General features: G+C 41.8%; 1 protein-coding gene across 8 annotated transcripts in view; it reads right to left on the bottom strand.

Moving 5' to 3' along the window:
• Positions 1–18,607, bottom strand: part of PAGE4 (PAGE family member 4) — a 151,821-nt gene that overhangs the window by 23,349 nt on the left and 109,865 nt on the right. The window contains exon 3 of one of the 8 annotated variants that reach the window (XR_009401268.1): positions 18,222–18,312. The exons of the other annotated variants lie outside the window; for them this stretch is intronic. The gene's annotated coding sequence lies outside the window, so the exon portion shown is untranslated. The remainder of the gene's footprint in view (positions 1–18,221; positions 18,313–18,607) is intronic. 8 annotated transcript variants of the gene reach the window in all.

The following is an 18,607-nucleotide window of genomic DNA, read 5'->3' on the forward strand; positions in this document are numbered from 1 at the left end:
TGGGGAGGGTATGTGCTTTGGTGAGTGCTGTGAAGTGTGTAAACCTGGCGATTCACAGACCTGTACCCCTGGGGATAAAAATAAATGTTTATAAAAAATAAAAAATTTTAAAAAAAGATAAAGTACTGACAATACTAAGTACTGACAAGGATGTGGAACAACTGGATCTCTCATATGTTATTGGCACAAATACAAACTTGTATAGCCACTCTTAGAAAATGGTTTGGCAGGTTCCCATAAAGTTAAATATACACGTAACATATGACCTGGAAGTTCAGTTCAGAGATGGAGAGCTGGAAAGATGTTGCCTATCCCATCAAGGAAAAATTGGACGAATTACAAATTAATGAGTTTTCATGGACTCATTAAAGAACTGAGGTCATAGAGTAAATGTCTTCCCAAAATCTGGAGGGAGCCAGGTGCCTGCAGGAAGACACAGGACTGGAACATTTGCTTACCATGGTCAGAAGCCATTATGAACATTAAACAAAAAATTGTGATGAATTCCTGGGGACCTAGCCTGGGAACTCGAAGCTCTCAAGGGACTCAGCCATGTCGGGTTCCCACTCTTGCAGGCTTTTCCTCCAGGAATACCACTACACTCAAACAGAGAATCCAGAAAGATTTCCTGTGGTGCTAGCAAGAAGAGAACAGCCATGACCCAAATCCTCCCAGACCCATTTCCCTGATCTCCCTTACAGAATGAAAACGCTTAATCTGTAGGCACTGGTAAAATTGCACTACAACTAGGGGAAGGCAATGGAGGTCATCAAGGAAACTTGGCCAGACCTACTTTCCTATCTTCCCTAAGTAACAAAAACTTTCATCTTCAGGAGCTGGGGCATCAAAGTGGGAGGTGGGTATACTCATGCTGCTGGGAGAAGTGAACAAGGGAAACAAACTCTACCCACAGAGGAAGGGACAGGAATATTGTGAAGGCACTCCCCCAAGACACATGCCCACAGTGCTTGCCTAAGAATAAGGCTTAATTGAGACACCAGAGAAGACTTTCTCTCTTATTCCCATTTCCATCAGAAGCTTTAACATATTAACCACAAGTACTTTAAATTCTCTGATACTTTCATCATCTGTGTCATATCCAAGTTTGGCTTTGCCTCCAGACTGTGTGTTTCCTACTTTTTGTATGCAAAAGAATTTTATGTTGAAAATCTGACATGTTGTATAGGACAGTTAGATACTAAAGTAAATATTGTGTATGTTAGGAGAAGAGCATACAGTTACTCCTCCTAGAATTTTAGTAGGGTTATTTCTGCTAGGATAGTATTAACTTAGTAAGGAGTTGTACTAAGTTTATTGTTACCCTCAGTGCACCAAGAGCCTTCAAGTCCTTCCACTCATGCCTTGTTTTGATCTCCACACTTGGATTTGGGTCTTCCCATTGTGTTGTTCCCTAGAAAAGTTTGTCTGTTAGAGCTTTCTTAGCTGTATTTCATGCTTATTTTTTCTCTGAGGCTTGTTGATGGGTGGGAAGTGAGGGAGTAGGTTTCCTGATATTCTTACTAAGTCTCAGTATTGGACCGGCACTGTGGACTTGGGTCTCAGGGTTATGTGGCCTTCACAAGAGTTTCTGCCACTCTGGCAGATGGAGTGCTGAGCCTAGCACTTATTACTCCCGGGATAGAGATTACTCCTCACTCCCCACTCCCACTCCTAGCCTTCCCTTCTCCCAGATGCAGTAGGTTTCCACCTCTGCACTTAGGTTCCAGCTTTGATGTCCTTCTGCACACAGATGAAGGCTTTTGCTACCTAGGAAAGATAACGAGAATGGGTAGGCAAGAGTTTCAGTGGCCGTTTCCATATTTTTCTCCCAACTGAAGTGGGATTTTACCAGTGATCTTATGCAACATATTTTGATAGTTTTCTTTCAGCGTACAGATTAAAGTTTGTGTTTTGTGTGGGAGATTGACAGGATTGGTTTGTATACTTTCGGTAGTGCCTCCTGTCCCATTTCCTCAGTCTTTTCAGGATTCTCCTCAACATCCCTGCCAGCGCCTGGTGGTGTTCTAGAGGAAAAGGGTGCAAGCAGGTGTGAAACTTCCAGGTCTGAAACCCCTAGGACCCTTCACACTCTCACACCAGTATATACTCAGCCTTTAGCAATTTGATAAGAATTTTCTTACTGGTTTATATGACATTTGAAGGCATCTGTCCCAGATAATCAAATGTCTACGTGCTATATCTTCCTATAGGTGCCTGTCTTTTTAGATTTTAAGTTAGTTGTTTCCCCCAGAAAACTCATTTCTATGATGGTTTCAAGAAAAGTATTTAAGCTGCAGTTTGTACAGCTTTTTTCTTGTGAGGATGGAAGTGATGCTCTTTCCAACTCTTTATATCTCTACACAGAAACCAGCCATCCTTTTGTTTTCATACAACCTGTATCATTACATTTATAAATAGTTAGGTCACGGTTTTTCATTTTGATAGTCTTTGTCCTTTAATTGATGTAGTTAGGCCATTTAAATTTCATGGATTATTGATGTTTGGATTTAGAACTACCATGTTATTGTTTTCTGTTTTTCCCTTCTGTTTTTCCTTCCTGTTTTACCTTTACTGCCTTGTTTTGGGTTATTTAAAACTTTTCAGTATTCCATTTCAATATATCTGTTGTAAGTTTGACTATATCTTTGTATACAGTTTTATAGTAGGAATTACAAAGTACATATTTAACTGTTCATATTTCACTTAGAATCAATATTTTCTCATTTCAGTTCAAATGAAGAAACGTTGCCACCTTATAGGCCATTTTATCATTTCCTCCTTAGGCTATAGTTGTCTGATTGGTTACATTTATATATGTTGAAAACTACAGACAATGTTATAATTTTCTTCTCATTAAACTTTTGTTTTAATGGGTCTCAAAATTCTGTGACAGGTTTTTGGTCAAGCTGTCTCCATTAAAAAGTACTGAGTTTAAAAACTAATGACTTAAATGCCATACACACAGACACACACAAAAAAAAAAAACAAAAAACCCAGATGGTCTACAAAACATTCTCCTTTCATTCTGAATATTTCACAATGCATTGTTATCATTAACCAGTCTTACTATTAAACTTAAGTGGCCAATTAACACAAAAAGTTCTTCCACCACTGATGAAGACTGGGGTGGCAGGTATTGGGGATAATATTCATTTAGGCTTTTGAGCTTTCTGGGCAGAGTTGGTGACCTTGCCATCTCCAACTGCCTTCTTGTCCACTGCTTTTTTTTTTTAAAGGTTTTATTTATTTATTTATTCGATGGACAGAGATCACAAGTAGGCAGAGAAGCAGGCAGAGAGAGAGGAAGGGAAGCAGGCTCCCTGCTGAGCAGAGAGCCCGATGCGGGGCTCGATCCCAGGACCCTGGGATCATGACCTGAGCTGAAGGCAGAGGCTTTAACCCACTGAGCCACCCAGGCACCCCTTGTCCACTGCTTTGATGACACCTATGGCAACCATCAGTCTCATGTCATGAACAGCAAAATGATCCAGAGGAGGATAGTCAGAGAAGCTCTCAACACACATAGGCTTGCCAAGAACATATCAATGATGACGAGATCACTAGATTTGAAGAACTTGGGACCATCTTCCAGCTTTTTTCCAGAATGATGATCTACCCTCTCCTTCAGCTCAGCAAACTTGCAAGCAATGTGAGTTGTGTGACAGTCCAGCACAGGTGCATATCCAGCAATGATTCAGCCAGGATGATTCAGGATAATCACCCGAGCCATAAAGCCAGCTGCTTCCATTGGTGGGTCATTTTTGCTGTCACCAACCACATTGCCACAATAAACATTGTTGACAGATACATTCATGACATTGATGTCCACATTGTCCCACTCAAAGCTTCGTGGTGCATCTCAACAAACTTTAATTTAGTTGTAACATTGACTGGAGCAAAGGTGACCATCATGCCAGGTTTAAGAACACCAGTCTCCACTCCACCCACAGGGACAGCACCAATACCACTAATTTTGTAGACATCCTCAAGAAGCAGACACAAAGGGCTTGTCAGTTGGACAAGTTGGTGGTAGAATATAATCCAGAGCCTCAAGCAATGTGGTTCTACTTGCATTCCCATCTTTACAGGTGACTTTCAATCCCTTAAACCAAGGCATGTTAGCACTGGGCTTCAGCATGTTGTCACCATTCCAACCAGAAATTGGCACAAACGCTACTGTGTTGGGGTTGTAGCCAACTTTCTTAATGTAGGTGGTGACTTGCTTAATGATTTCCTCATATCTCTTCTAGCTCTAAGGTGGCTCAGTGGAATACCTTTTGTTAATACCAATAATGAGTTGTTTCACACCCAGTGTGTAAGCCAGAAGGGCATGCTCACGAGTCTGCTCACTCTTGGAGATGCCTGCTTCAAATTCACCAACACCAGCAGCAACTATCAGGACAGCACAGTCATCCTGAGATATGCCTGTGATCTTGTTTTTTATAAAGTCTCTGTGTCCGGAGGCATCAATGATAGTCACATAATACTTGCTGGTTTCGAATTTCCACCAGTAGATCTCAACGGTGATATCATGTTCATGTTCAACTCTCAGTTTATCGAAGACCCAGGCTGACTTGAAGGAGCCCTTTCCCATCTCAGCAGCCTCCTTCTCCAATTTTTTGATAGTTCTTTTGTTGATCCCACCACATCTGTAGATCAGATGGCCATTTGTGGTCGACTTGCCCGAATCTATGTGTCCAATAACAATGAAGCTGATACAAGTCTTTTCCTTTCCCATTTTGGTTTAGATTTAGTAAGGGTTTTCATGACAACTATGTTTTGGTGGCAAACCCATTGTGAAAAAAAAAAGCCAAACAAGGTTATAAATTTTACTTTTAAGTCTCAAACATACTTTAAAGAACCGAGGAGAGGGCACTTGGAAGGCTCAGTTGGTTAAGCCTCCACTTTCGACTCAGGTGATGATCTCAGCGTCTTAGGATCGAGTCCTGCATTGGGTTCCCTGCTCAGCCAGGAGTCTGCTTCTCCCTCTGCTCCTCCCTCCACTTGTGCTCTCGCTCTCTCTCTCAAAAATAAATACTTTATTTTTTTAAAAGAACCAAGGAGGAAAAGAAACATCTATTATATTTACCCATTTCTGGGTCCCTAGGTTTGAATCTGAGTTATGTGGTATTGGTGTGGAGAGTGGGAGCCTTCTGAATACTTTATCTGTGTGGGGTATGAGGTCTCTCAAATCTTTGAGTATGGTCCTTGAACACTTTGAGTGGCTATGCCCCAAGATTTTTATGTAAGGTGTTTGGAGTTCATGTTCAGGATATAAGATCTCTGAACTCTTTGAAGTCTGTATCCCACTGTATCCCAAGGTTTGATCTGAATTATGTGGGTCAGAGTTCAATGTATGACATCTCTAAAATTCTGAAGATTTGTGTTGTAAGTTAAATCTGAGGTACTTGGGCTTTTTGATCAAGGTGTGAGTTCTCTAAAATTTTAGAGGATCTCTGTTCCAAATTTGCATCTGAGTCTGTAAGCAAGAAGTGGGGCCTTGGAATTTTTGAGAGTTTGTTTCCCAGTTTTTTATCTGAAGTATTTGGAAGTCTTTTTTCAAGAGTAATGTCTCTGAAATCTTTGAGGGGCCAGGCTCCACAATTTAAATCTGTGATATTTAGGGGGTCTGTGCTCAAGGCTGAATTCTCTGAGTCTTTAAAGGTCTGCCCCAAGGTTTGAGTCTGACGTAATTGTGGGACTACAGTCAGAGTCTAGGATTTTTTTTTTTAAGATTTTGTTTATTCAACAGAGAGAGAAAAAAAAAACCCACAAGCAGGGGGAGTGGCAGGCAAAGGGAAAGGGAGAAGCAGGCTCTTCACAGAGCAGGGAGCCCAGCACTGGGCTGGATCCCAAGACCCTGGGATCATGACCTGAGCTGAAAGTAGACACTTAGCCAACTGAGACACTCAGGTGCCCCCAGAGTTTCAGGTTTCTGAACTCTTTGAGAGTCTGTGGCTCAAAGTCTGAGTCAGAGAGATTTGTGTGTCTGTGTTTGCAGTGCAAGATCTCTGAAGTCTTTGAGGTGTGTCCCAAGGTTCAATCTGATTAATACAGAGTGAGTGTTCAGGGTGTAAGTTCTGTGAGTACCTTGAGGGTCTGTATTCAAGGCATGAAGTCTGAAATTTTAAAGAGCTTGTGTCCCAAGTTTGGGTCTAAGGTATTTGAAGTCTTTTTTTTTTCTTAAAGATTTTATTTATTTATTTGACAGAGATCACAAGTAGGCAGAGAGGCAGGCAGAGGGAAAGAAGGAAGCAGGCTCCCTGCTGAGCAGAGAGCCTGATGCAGGGCTGGATCCCAGGACCCTGTGATCATGACCTGAGCCGAAGGCAAAGGCTTTAACCCACTGAGCCACCCAGGCGCCCCGGTATTTGAAGTCTTAGTTCAAGGAGTGAAATCCTTAAATTCTCTGAGGGTATGCTTTCAAAAATTTTGAGGTGAGTTATTTAAATGCCTGAATTTAAGTTGTAAGTTATGTGTTTGAAAGTTCTTACCTCTTGAGGGTATATGTTTGAAAGTTTGAGCCTGACATAGGATTCTGCTCTCATTTACTGAATTCCTTCAGGGTCTGTTTCAACATTTAAATGTGAAGTAACTAGAAGTCTGTGTACTAGGAGCGAGGTCCTTTAACTGTTTTTCGGACTGTGCCTCAAAGTTAGCTGGAGGTGGGAGGTATGTGTGTATTCAGAGGTCTGTGTTCAGCATGTGTTGAACTTTTAGAGGATCTCTTTCTCAAGTTTTGAATATGAGGTATTTGGGGTCTGTTTTCAGAGTGTGAAGTCTGAAATTTTAGAGGCGCTGTGTCCCAAGGATTTGGCTGGAGTTGTTTGGAGGGGGGCACGTAGTCAGGGTATGAAGTCTCTGAAATTTTAAGAGTCTCTGTGGTAAAGTTTGATTCTGAGGGGTTTGGAAGTCTGTATTCAGAATACGACTTCTCTAAATTCTTTAAGGTCTATAGCTCAAGGTTTTGACTGTAAAGTATTTGATGGTCTGTGGTCATAGTGTGAGGTTTCTGAAGTCTTTGAAAATTTGTGTTGTAAGGTTTGAGCCTAAGGTCATTGTGGGTCTGTGATCAGAGTGTGAGGCCTCTCATTCCTTTTGTTATCTTTTAATGTTTGAGTCTGAGGTGTTTGGGAAGTCTCTGGTCAGGGTGAGAGGTCTCTAAAACCAATGGGGGTCCGTTTCCAAAAGCTTAAGTTTCATGTGTCTGGAGATTTGCATTCATAGCATGAGGTCTCTCTACTTTCCAAGGATCTGTGTCCCAAAGATTCAGCCTGAGTTATTTATAGGTCTGTATTCAGAGTTTGAAGCCTCTGAGATTTCCAGCTTCTGTTCTGAGGGTTTAGTCTTAGGAATTAAGAGACTTGTTTTCCTTCAGGTTGTATGGTCTTTAAACTTTTAGAATGTCTAAGTCCAACATTTCTGTCTGAGGTATTTGGGGGTCTGTGTTCAGGAAGTGAGGTCCATGAGTTCTTTGAAGGTTTTTGTTCAAAGTTTTTTGCCTCAGGTGTTTAGAAGTCTGCATTTAGGGTATGAAGTTTCTAATATCTCTAAGGGCATATATTGCATGATTTGAGTCAGATATTTAGAGGTGTGTCCTCATGTTCTCTGAAAATTTTCAGGGTCAGTCCAAAGGTTTGCATCTGAAGTAACTGCTGGTTTGTGTTCAGGGTATGAGGCCTTCTGAAATTGTCCAGGGTCTGCAGTATAAGGTTTAAACCTGAGGTAATTGGGGGTTTGTGATCAAGCTGTAAAGTCTTTGAAACCTTGGGGCACCTGGGTGGCTCAGTGGGTTAAGCCACTGCCTTCAGCTCAGGTCATGATCTCAGGGTCCTGGGATCGAGCCCCATCGGGCTCCTTGCTCAGTGGGAAGCCTGCTTCTTTCTCTGCCTCTGCCTGCCTCTCTGCCTGCTTGTACTCTCTCTCTCTCTCTGTCAAATAAATAAATAAAATCTTAAAAAAAAAAAAGTATTTGAAACCTTAAGCTTGGATCCCAAGTTTCAGAGGTAATTTGCCCGGTGTTCAAAGAATAAGGTTCTTGAAATGTTTCAAGTTCTAGGTTCCAAGTTTTTTGTCTGAGTTGTTTAGAATCCCTGTTCAGGAAGTGAAGTCTCTGAACTCTTTAAGAATCTATGTTCAGGGGCATCTGGGTGGCTCAGTTGTTAAGCATCTGCCTTCAGCTTGGGTCATGATCCCAGGGTCCTGGGATCAAACCCTGCATTGTGCTACCTGCTCGGGAAGCCTTCTTCTCCCTCTCTCTCTGCAGCTCCCCCTGCTTGTGTTCCCTCTCCTGCTGTGTCTCTCTCTGTCAAATAAATAAATAAAAATCTAAAGAAAAAAAGAACCTATGTTCAGAGGTTTAAATCTGAGGTATTTGAAGGTCTATGTTCATGGAATAAGGACTCTGAAGTTTTTGAGCGTCTGTGCCAAGGTTTGAATCAGGGTCTCTGGGAGTCTGTGATCAAGGCATAAGAAGTATCCAAACTTATTGTCTGTGCTCCAGAGTTTGATCTGAAGTATTTTGGGTCTGTGATCTGAGAGTGAGGTCGCTCCACGCTGTAAGGATGTTGGTGCAAAAGTTTTGATTGTGTTCTACAGGGCTGTGAGGTCTGGGTTCTGAAACATTTTGATGAACTGAGTTTCCAGGTTTCCATCTGATGTTGCAGGGTATCTGCGTTTGTGAGTTCAGGGATTTGTGGTTGGAGTATGAGGACTCTGAAATTGCTGAGTCTTCTATATGAATTTTGAATCTGAGCTTTTGGAGTCTATATTCAGCATGTGAGGGTTCTGACCTTTGAAGGTCTGTGTTGGCAGGTCAAGGTCTTAAGTGTTTGGTGGTGCATGTCCAGGTGGGGCCTGAAGCATCTGACTCTTTGAAGATTTTTTTTTTTTAGGATTGATTTTGAGGTATTTGTGCATCTATATTTTGAGAGTAAGGGTTTGAAGTCTTTGAGGGTCTATGATAATGAATTTGATGTATTTGCACATCGGTGTTTAGAGTTTTAGTTCTGTGAAATCTTTAAGGCCTCTGTTCCAAGACGTGAGGACTTTTATGTCTGTTTTCTGGGCCTAATATTCACAAATCTTATAGGGCCTTATTCTTTTTTTTTTTAAAGATTTTATTTATTTATTTGACAGACAGAGATTACAAGTAGGCAAGAGAGGCAGGCAGGGAGAGAGAGAAGGAAGCAGGCTCTCTGCAGAGCCGAGAACCCGATGTGGGGCTCGATCCCAGGACCCTGGGATCATGACCTGAGCCGAAGGCAGAGGCCTTAACCCATTGAGCCACCCAGGTGCCCCATAGGGCCTTATTCTAATGCTTATATAACTTATATGGATTTTTTTTTAAAAAAGGAGTAAGTTTATTGAGCTTGTTGAAGGTTTCTGTCAAGGTTGAAGTATCAGGTATTTTTAAGATTTGTACTGGGTATGAGGTCTATGCCTTCATTGAAGGTCTGAGTACCAGATATTGAATCACCAATATTCAGAGGTGTGTCTGGATTGTTATGACATAGCATATTCTCATGGCATGTATTCCAAAGCTGGAGTCTGAAGTGTTTGGGGTCTCTTTTCAAGGATGGAGGAGTTTGACCTTTCTGAGGGCTTGTTTCCCAAGTTTGCTTCCACGTTTTTTGGTTTGGTTCTGTTTTTTGGCATCTAAGCACAGGGTGTGAGGTCTCTGAACTTGAGAGGGTCAGTGCTCCAAGAGTTGTATGTTGTATTTGGTTATTGATCTTCGGGGTGTGAAGTCTCTGAAATCTTTATGGTCCTATGAGTGTGAGGTTGGGGGGGGGGTCTATGTTCAGGGTGTGAGGTCTTGAATTCTTTGGGACCTGTGTTCCAAAATTGGAATCTGAGGTAACTGAACAAAGTACCATTTCCTATTGAGAGCTCCTATATATACATAGCCAAAGGGTGGTAGGAAATTATTTTTTAACATCATAAGCACATTTCCAAAATAGTGTCTGTAAATTCAAATGTCCTAAATAAATCTTGCTTGTTATAGATTTCCATTATATTTTCCGAGGGGAAAAATGTCCTGAAGATATAATGGTTGTTTTTAAAATGCAGCACATCATTGGCAGGAAAAACATTTCCAGGAAAAATATATTGTTTATAGTAACACAATCTTCCATTAGCTGTTGTTTTAGAAGAAGAACTCTTTGTGTATATTATATTTTTCTAAACCAAATTGTACTCTAAGTCCACATTAAAATATCAGGACTATGTTTAAAGTACGCCTCAAATACCACATCCTGTGCAAAACTTTCTTGGTCTTATAGAAGCTAAAATGTTACCTAAAACCTTTCTGGAAATCCAGCCCATTCACACACATACCTCCCACCCCTGCCAAAGGCACAGTAGATGGTTCACCCTTCTTCACTCCTGTGGCATTATAATAACACATATTTTATGTGAGATTTCATTTCACGCTGTCTGCTGTGCCTCCTTCCACTGAGAGCAGGGACGGAGACTATATCTTCTTTCAGTATTTTTTGGTTCTTTCCACAGTGCCTGACCCACAGTGGGTGGTAGATATTAATGCTGTTATTTATTCATCCATTATTCTAATAAATCTTTATGCCTTTAATTCTCTTCACCTGAATCCATTCTGTCATGTTATGTACAGTGTTGATCTGGTTTTGAAAAGAAGCTTTCAGGGGCGCCTGGGTGGCTCAGTGGGTTAGGCCGCTGCCTTCGGCTCAGGTCATGATCTCAGGGTCCTGGGATCGAGCCCCACATCGGGCTCTCGGCTCAGCGGGGAGCCTGCTTCCCCCCTCTCTCTCTCTGCCTGCCTCTCTGCCTACTTGTGATCCCTGTCTGTCAAATAAATAAATAAAAATCTTTAAAAAAAAAAAAAAAAAAAAAAAAAAGAAGCTTTCATAAAGGGACATGTGATGCACCACCCAGATCCCCCTTCAAGAAGCACCTAGTCCTTCATGTGCTAGGGCTGCTATCATCAGACAACTGTCAGCCCCTTCAGGGATTGTCTCAGGTGCAAAGAGCTGCCTCCATAAAGGTCACACTCCTTCCTTGGTGGCCTATATTTAATGACTGGTCAATAGGGGAATATAAAGGCATGACCATCTAGCCCTAACCTGGTATAATTCTGATAGGACATTCAAGAGTTTCCCAAGGCGGGAGGTGGGGGGGATCTGGGTGGCTTAGTCATTAAGTGTCTGCCTTAGGCTCAGGTCATGATCCCAGGGTCTTGCGATCCAGCCCTGCATCGGACTCCTTGTTGCTCCCTCTCCCACTCCCCCTGCTTGTGTTCCCTCTCTCACTATGTCTCTCTGTGTCAAACAAATAAATTTAAAAAAGAAATAAAGAGTTTCCCAAGGGGTCAGCCATGGCTTGTATTTAGGCCTGCATCACAGGCTTCTCCCTCCACCCACCCTGGCTTCACTGTCAAATTTGTTGGCAGGAAGTTATTCATTTTGTTTTCTTATTGCCATTTTAATGTCTATAGGGTCTCTGTTGATATCCCCACGTAAGAGGGTGTTCAAATTTCCTGCTATGATTCTGTCAACTTCTGCTTCATGTATTGAGGTTCTATTATTAGGTTATGTACGTATTTATAGTTGTTATATCTTTCTAAGGAACTGACCCTTCATCAGTGTGACATTTTCCTTTTACTGGCTTAAAGAATGCTTTATCTGGTTTATAATATCCACTCCATCCTTATTATGTTTTTTGGTGTGTATAATATAACTTTATCCATTCATTTACTTCAAACTCTTCATATCTTTATATTTAAAGTATATGTTTCTTGTGTGTAGCATTTAGTAGGGCCTTGCTTTTTATCTACTCTGTGCATCTCTATTTTTCATTGTTTATATCATTAACATTTAGTGTAATAAGTGTGACAGGATTGTGTTCAGGGATATCAGCTTATTGGGAAGAGAGGTTGTTCTGTTTGTCCCCTCTGGTTTTTGTTTTATTTGGGTTTTTTCCCCTTGTTTATCTTTTCTCTTCCCTCTTTCCTGCCTTCTCTTAGATTATTTGAGTATTTTTCGTCAGCTGTGAAACCCCAAACCAGGAATAGTATTTAGGATAGCAGTAAACGGGGTATTAACTTCCCCGTGAGAGACAACAGTGTTAGAGGATTCATCAAAATGTTTAAAAATGGTCACTCCACCCTTAGAGGTATTTGTCTGTGTTGTTCACTAAAGTTTCCCTAACTCCTAGAATAATTCCTAGCCACATAGTGGGTGCTTAATAAGGATTTGCTGAATGACCAAACTCTTTGACCAAGCAATCCTTCTTGTAAGAATATGTAATCAGACAGACAGACAGACACACACACACACACACACACACACACAGAGCTATGTGCACAAGACAGAAGGAGAAAACAACTGGTAAAAACATTAAATGTCTATTAATAGTCAGCAGCATACATAGGAAGATAAATGAGTAATGAGTGTTCATGTTATACCATGGAGCACAGGTGAGCTGCAGAACAGAATGAGGGGGATTGATCTGTACTGGCCAGGATTTCTCCATGACATATTATTAATGCAGTGTAAGTGGGTAATGCTCATAGTGGGACCTTATATGTGTGTGTGTGTGTGTGTGTGTGTGTGTGTGTGTGTGTGTGTGTGATGTGTGAGTGCAGAGAAAAATGTCTGGAATAAAACACCTTTAACTGATCCCACTTGTCACCTGTGAGGTGGGGAAGAATAGGGTAGATGATTATAGCCTAATGTAGTCCATATATTTAGATATCATTTGAAGCTTCTTCACTAGACTATATTCATGTATTTTCTGTGTACATATTTCTAAAGGAAACACATATACTGAAAACAATACTGGCACTACAGAGGTGTATGAGATTAGGGATACAAGAAGCTTAGAGGAATAGGGTCTCAAACTCATACGGACATGTAACTATAGATCATGAGAAAAATCCCTTATCTTAACTTCTATTTAGACCATGAGCCTTTTGAGAAAAATTTCTATTTTGTAATTCCTTACAAAATAGTCCTCTTCTCATATTATCCCTATCAGTCAATAGCACAATCCCCCATTTTATTTCCCAACACAGAAACCTGCTTTCAACATTTTACACTTTCCTCATCTTCACCCCAAGTCCAAATTCTTGCTGAGTGCAGTCCATTTTACTTCCCAAATACCTGCCTAATGTGCCCAATTCCTTCCATGTTTATTATATCCAATTAGTCCAAACCATGTCTCCTGTTGGCAAATTAGTCTAGTAACTCTAGTAACTAACAAAAATAGTTCAGTGACTCTAGTAACAGAATAGTAACTCTAGTCTTCTAACTCTCTTCTAGTATATTTTCCCCTTAATAATTTGCTTTCACTTCCATGTTTCTTTTTAGAGTGACAAACTGAAACCTGTAATTCAGAACTCACTGCAACAACAAATGGTATATTCTTCACTTTCTACTTATGGTTTTATAGATATTGTTGGGGGAGAAGTTGCATCTAATTATTTCACTATGTATTGATTTCCAATTTTTTTCCTTTGTCTATCTACAACCTTCCAGAAAGCAAGAAAAGTGATCCAAGTGATCCCATCCTCAGAATTGCTCAGAAAGTAAAAAGTGCTATAGATGAAACTTACACCCATGATCTTGGCGTTGCTCACAAATAGTACTCTCTGTGCATACTGTGACCTAATCAAACAAGCCACCGGAACCAAAACTGGGTGACTGTTTAGGAAGCCTTAATAAAGAAACTTATCTTGACAATGCACGGTCTCTTCTTAGGGACCTGTGTTTTGCCTGTATTGCCTTGGCATTTTCCAGAACACTTAAAGACTCTTGCTGACCTTCTATCCCCTCTGCAGTCCTTCCCCATACCAGCAATTGTACTGCAGCTCAGATCTTCCTTTTGCTATAAATACTACTCCTGCTTACTGACTGATCTCTAACCTGGCAAAGATATCAAAACATTTACTACCCTGGAATAGTTAGAGAGCTAGGAAAAGGATCATTTAGAAAAATCATTTTTTAATTGTAAACAAAATGGTAGAAGCATATGGGATTAGCCATATGCTTAATTCACTGAAATTACACTATGTCTAAAAAGTCAAGAAGCATCTTCCTTCTTTTAGATAAGTGTTTGTAAAGGGTAGTGTGGAAGCATATGTGGATAGCCCTGTGTTGAAGCCTTGAAATTACCCTGTGTATAATGCATATTTCAAGTTACATCTTCATTCATTAAGATATAAGTGTTTGTAAACTTATGTGTGGAAGCCTGTGGGAATAGACTTACGCTAAACTCAGTATAACTATGCTATGTACAAAAATTAAAAATAAATAAAATAATAATCAAAACAAAAAATGAGGGCCACCTGGGTGGCTCAGTGGGTTAAGCCTCTGTCTTCGGCTCAGGTCATTATCTCACAGTCCTGGGATCGAGCTCCGCATTGGGCTCTCTGCTCAGTAGAGAGCCTGCTTCCCCCTCTCTCTCTGCCTACCTCTCTGCCTACTTGTGATCTTTCTCTGTCAAATAAATAAATAAAAATCTTTTAAAAAATGATTAATGTAAACTAGGAAAATGCAAGTAAATAATAAAGCAAGGAAAAATTACTTAGTGGAAAATTACCCAGAACGTCACACTCAAGAATACCACCCAATGTATCATACAGTTTCTGTAAGAGGAAGAAAAATTTTCTCTCTCTACCCTTTTAGATTCTTTGCCATGATTCCTGCAAATCAGACTGATAAAAGGCAGAATAACAAGAGAAAAACAAACAGAAGTTATTAACACATGCATCCTATATACTTGGGAGCTTTCAGTGATGAGTAACTCAAAGAGATGGCTAGAATTTGGAGTCTATATACTTAATCTAGTAAGGGAAAAGGAAGTGGAGAAAGGGTACTTAGGGAAAAGCAAATGCCTTTTTGGAAAGTTAAATGGGCCCTTGGTTGAATATATGGGAGATTTAGTTGTAAGCCTTAAAAATAAAACAGCCAGTGATTTAACTAGCAAAAATGACTTTTTTTCAGGAATAGCAGGGAAATTGCAATTCAGGGCATGCAAAGCATGATGAACCATAGGCAGGTCCAAGAATGAAGGAAAGGAGCTTGCTTTTTATGGAAGAAAGGAGGGAGTTGGGAAAGGTTGTTTTGAATGCAAGTTCATTGGAGGAAAGTGAGAGTTTGAGGTAGTGGCAGCTTCTCACTGGCTGAGTTGTGGTATTTTCTCATTGGCTGGGTTGTTGCTGGGCAAGGAAAAAATCTTCCTTTTTCCTGCTGGGATACATAAAATAAGCTACAACAAGTCATACTTGAGTGGGACCTTCCCTTAATTGCTTCCCAACTCCATTTTGAATTAAGATTCCTTTATTCATTTTCACATAAGAGTCTTTAGGACAATGTCTGTTTGGATGTAGTACCTACTTATCTTCAGAAGAGAAGATAAAAGTTTCTCCCAGGGAGAATATTTATAATAATTTAGTTCTTTTGAGTCTTTTAGAAAGGCTCTGCTTTTAAGCAGATAAAAGATTTCAGGAATTCCAAGTATTTCAGCTCAAAGAAATACTTTGGCCATAGCTACATATTTGGAGGTAGCTTACTCTGATCCTCTTCATTTCCTTCTAGAGTTTTGCTATGCATTACTGAAAGCAATGTCTGGCCCATATTAAGCACCCGTAAGTGTGAACTTTTATTCTGATGTCTCTTGACTTCTCCTTTTTGCTTTTATTGTTTCTTCCTCCCTCCCTCTTACCTTCTCATCCCTCTTGCCCTCTCCCTCACATTCTCACATCTCTCACTCATCCCACCCAGCTGTTGCAAGCTGAGCCCTCCTGGCTCTGTGCCCTGAGGTTAGGAACCCTGCACCACCTGTTCTGCTTCTTCCACCAGGGCAAGATTCCTGTTTAATGAAATAACCTCTATGAAGTTCACCTAAAATCCAAATCCAATTTTTGTTTCAAGTAAAGACAATGGTTGAGTGCCTCAATGTACTTCAGGGATGACTAACTGAAGGAAGAAATGCTTCTGGTCTTGTGACTGAGTTTAGGGGTGAATGGGGGAACATATGACTGTAGAAGCTCACACGAGGTCAGCCCCAATCACTAGGGCATGTCTACAGTTGAGTGAGCTGGCTGATCCTTCCAGGGGTAAGGGGTCGGGAGGAGTCAGAGATAACTCCAAAATGTATGCACACTCCAGCACCAAATCCCTGCCTCTAAAGTCATGAAGACCAGCCCAGCTACTGAGGTGCCTGTGAAGAACAGTAGCCAATAACAGCACAGCATCTGAGGAAGGAAGCAAGACTTATGAGCACTTGTGGAAATCTTACGTAACTAGGCAGAACTGGGGCATGAAAATTCTCTAGGACCAATCAGAGCCCAGGAACATCCTTGATTTCTGTTCCCCTCATTCCAGAGCCAGTGTCTGCCCTGGATATTCACTCTTTTTTTTTTTTTTTTAAAGATGTTATTTATTTATTTAACAGACAGAGATCACAAGTAGGTGGAGAGGCAGGCAGAGAGAGAGGAGGAAGCAGGCTCCCTGCTGAGCAGAGAGCCTGATTCCGGGCTCAGTCATGACCCGAACCAAAAGCAGAGGTTTTAACCCACTGAGCCACTCAGGTGCCCCTGGATATTCACTCTTAAGGCCAATTCAAAGTGGACAAGAAGATGAAGAGGTAGACTAAGAACAATGATAGAGGTCACAGAACAGGTGAATGTCAAAACGGGAAAGTGGGTGTCTGCTTAGAGCCCAAGTAGAAGCCAGCAGGATAATGATGTACTGTATGGTGACTAACATAACATAATTAAAAAAAAAATCCAGGAGGATAGGATTGTCGGAACCTTGCCTCCACCAGGAGTGGTGTTGATTCCCCTCCTCCCTGCACTATAGTTCATGGGTCTAGCACAGCCTCGCCCAACAACAGACCATTCCATCCTTGTATCCCCCCCCCACCGCTATGTCATATTAGTGAAATGCTCCATCCAAAGCTCCTTTCCCAATCACTCAAAGGAGTCTTCTATCCACATCAAGTCTCATGCACTCTAGACTGTCCCTTCCTATTTACCCATCCCAACATCCAGAAATGGATTACTACAATCCCTGAATATTTTGTAGGAAGCAAAGTCTCAGTTTCCAGTTGCTGGCCCCAAAACTTCATCATGGCATGTGGTTCAGAGCCACTTCTGTGGGACTTAAGCCTGGGGTCCAAAAATCGAACAGAGTGTTCCTGCCCCAGGGGAGTCAGGTTTCAGAGCCTTTACACTGGCTAGCCATGTCTAGTCCACCCATTACACAGCCCAGCACTTGGCTCATTTTTAAGGCTCTGTTCACATCACCTCATTTGAGAGTCTTTTCAATATTACCCCAAATAAAATGTATAATACCCCACATTATCCCTTGCTATCCCCTTAAGCATGTTTTGTTTACCCCTGTCCATTCTACCCTCAGCCCTGGAGTAAGGACCAGGTGTTTTGGGGCCAACTGAGGAAGGTTGGATTCCCACAGAATAGCCCAGTAGAGGAGGATTTGTCTGGCCTTTTACCAACAAGAATGTGAATCATATTGGAAATTACTTGGGTTTAGGGATTAACCCAGAAGTCCAGGGCCTAGGCCTGAGTGGGGAAGGAGGATAGACATGCATGAGACACACAAGTGCCTTTTTGCCCATTAAAGATATGGGAGTAATGAGGCCCAGAGGATGTGGGCCCCAATATCCAGGAAAGGTGGGTGGGGAGTGAGACCTCACCCCAGTCCCACCCCTGCCCCATTTGGGGGACTGCTACATAGTAGGAGGCACTATAAAGAGGTGAAGGGGGCCCATGGGCACCTGTGGAGGACATTGTGGGTGAAAAGTTAGACCCTCCCAGGTGGAACATCCCCTCCACCCACTCTCAAGACCCTGGAGCAGTGTGGATATTCAGCTCTGTTATCATCATTGGGATCTTGGGCTCCTCTCCCTCCCCTAGCAGGCACACAGTCCAACAGTCCAAAAGCAACACTGGGTCTTTTAAAGCCTTTGGGGATGGAGACTGCAAGAAAAGGCTCAGAGTACTGCCACTCTGGAGCTTTAGACCTGGAGGTTTATTCAGGCCAAGGCAGATGGATAAAAAAGGAGGCATGGCCAAGGGTGTGGACAGATGTGGACACCCACATAAACCCTCTCTGATCAGCATGTTCCCTGTGGCATAGCTTTACTCACAGAGTGACCCTCTCCACAGAGCCATCTCCTTGGGTCTGCATAGCAAGGGCATCCTAGTTTACCTGAGTCCTCACCTGTTTCTCTGAGAGTAGTAAGGTCGTGTCACTCAAGGTGAGAGAGGTCCCAAGCCCAGGGGTTTCCACATCTAGAGGTCAGGAACAATGTCTGCAGGAATGGGGGAGTCCTGGTTACTGGGGTCTTCTCCCTTATCCCACCTTCTGAAGAACACAGCATAAGCACCTCCACCTTCAGAGCCCTCAGAAAGCTTTTTCTCCCTGCCCTGACCAGTCTGGTGTTCAGCCAAGTGCAAAGAGCCTCCCTCACCTTTCTGATGTGCTCCCATCATCTTGCTGTCCCAGGCTTCAGAGTTGATTCAGACCCACAAACAGTTCCTAAAACTCATACCTTGTGATAAAGACCCTGAAGCAGCTTAGAGACTTCACAGTATGGAAGAAGACCC

This window comes from Mustela nigripes, chromosome X (assembly GCF_022355385.1).
Source record: "Mustela nigripes isolate SB6536 chromosome X, MUSNIG.SB6536, whole genome shotgun sequence".
NCBI lineage: Eukaryota > Metazoa > Chordata > Mammalia > Carnivora > Mustelidae > Mustela > Mustela nigripes.